We start from the raw sequence: 2,035 nt of genomic DNA on the forward strand, positions 1-2,035 counted from the left end.
CCGGACAGGCCTCCTCACAGGGGGTACCCCGGCCAGGCCTCCCTCACAGGGGGTACCCCGGACAGGCCTCCTCACAGGGGGTACCCCGGCCAGGCCTCCCTCACAGGGGGTACCCCGGACAGGCCTCCTCACAGGGGGTACCCCGGCCAGGCCTCCCTCACAGGGGGTACCCCGGACAGGCCTCCTCACAGGGGGTACCCCGGCCAGGCCTCCCTCACAGGGGGTACCCCGGACAGGCCTCCTCACAGGGGGTACCCCGGCCAGGACTCCCTTACATGGGGTACCCCGGACAGGCCTCCCTCACAGGGGGTACCCTGGACAGGCCTCCCTCACACGGGGTACCCCGGACAGGCCTCCTCACAGGGGGTACCCCGGCCAGGACTCCCTTACATGGGGTACCCCGGACAGGCCTCCCTCACAGGGGGTACCCTGGACAGGCCTCCCTCACACGGGGTACCCCGGACAGGCCTCCTCACAGGGGGTACCCCGGCCAGGACTCCCTTACATGGGGTACCCCGGACAGGCCTCCCTCACAGGGGGTACCCTGGACAGGCCTCCCTCACACGGGGTACCCCGGACACACACACACACACATGGCAACCCGGCCAGGCCTCCCTCACAGGGGGTACCCCGGACAGGCCTCCTCACAGGGGGTACCCCGGCCAGGACTCCCTTACATGGGGTACCCCGGACAGGCCTCCCTCACAGGGGGTACCCTGGACAGGCCTCCCTCACACGGGGTACCCCGGACAGGCCTCCTCACAGGGGGTACCCCGGCCAGGCCTCCCTCACAGGGGGTACCCCGGACAGGCCTCCCTCACACAGGGGTACACCGGACAGGCCTCCTCACAGGGGGTACCCCAGACAGGCCTCCTCACAGGGGGTACCCCGGACAGGCCTCCTCACAGGGGGTACCCCAGCCAGGCCTCCCTCACACGGGGTACCCCGGACAGGCCTCCTCACACGGGGTACCCCAGCCAGGCCTCCCTCACACGGGATCTGCACTCAGAGGTCTGCAGCTGGTGGCAGGCCCTGGAGGAAGAAGGCTGCTGGGGCTGGGAGTGAGGGGCCCAGCTGTCCTGCCCTGGGGCCACACCTGCCCCTGTCTGTCCTGCAGGGACACCTGTCCAGCCGCCTGACATGGGTCTGCCTCCCTCCCTCCCTCTCTCCGCTGCCCCTGTCCCCCTCCCCCAGGGAGCGGCCCCAGGCCCTGGAGGGTGGGGGAGCACCTGGGGCCTCCCAGCCCCCTTGGCTGCCCTGCTGTGCCCTGAGGTGGGGGCTGGAGGGGGGAAGGGCCTGGTGTGGGTCCAGCCTCCAGCCACCAGCCACTGTTTTCTCTCTCGCCCATCTAGGTCGGAACGAGCTGATCGCGCGCTATATTAAACTGAGGACGGGCAAGACCCGGACGAGAAAGCAGGTAGAGACTGTTGATGTGGAGGCCGCCCTGCCTGCACGCTCTCAGCCCCTCCGTCCCCATGCCCTGCCCCGAACCGCCCCGCCCTCTCTGGGCCACTTCACACCCCCTAGAGCTGCAGCGTCACTCACCACTGGCTTCTCTGACCACCCACCACCCACCTAAGACTTGTGGTTCAGTGACCGATGATACGGCCATGGGGCAGCCGTGGCAGCTCCATGGTCACTGCCCTGAGAGGCCCACTGACCAGTCAGGGGACAGACGGCTGGATGGACGTGCGCAGGGGTGTGCGCTGTGGGGCAAGCACCTAGCCCAGGCTGGGCAGGGGAGGGGAGGAGCGGAGCTGGGAAGGCTTCCTAAAGGGAAAGGATTTGCGGGCGGGAGAGGGAGGAGAGGGAGCGATTCTCCAGGCTGAGGAAGTCGGATACAGATGTAACTGTGAGTCCGTACAGAGCTACTTGCTATTACTTTCCTTGGTCCTCACAGCAGCCTGAGCGGCAGGTACAGCAGTTCCCTCCGTTTTACAGAGGAGGAAACTGAGGCACGGGGAAGTTAAGTAACTGCCTTGCTGGTAGGTGGTGGGTCCAGGGCTCAGCCACTAGGCAGGAAAGAGCCTTCAGT

General features: G+C 67.4%; 1 protein-coding gene across 1 annotated transcript in view; it reads left to right on the forward strand.

The window, feature by feature from the left end:
• Positions 1 to 2,035, forward strand: part of TEAD3 (TEA domain family member 3) — a gene marked incomplete at its 5' end in the record, with an annotated part of 16,688 nt that overhangs the window by 5,298 nt on the left and 9,355 nt on the right. The gene's annotated exons all lie outside the window — the stretch shown is intronic.

This window comes from Myotis brandtii, unplaced genomic scaffold, assembly GCF_000412655.1.
Source record: "Myotis brandtii unplaced genomic scaffold, ASM41265v1 scaffold687, whole genome shotgun sequence".
NCBI lineage: Eukaryota > Metazoa > Chordata > Mammalia > Chiroptera > Vespertilionidae > Myotis > Myotis brandtii.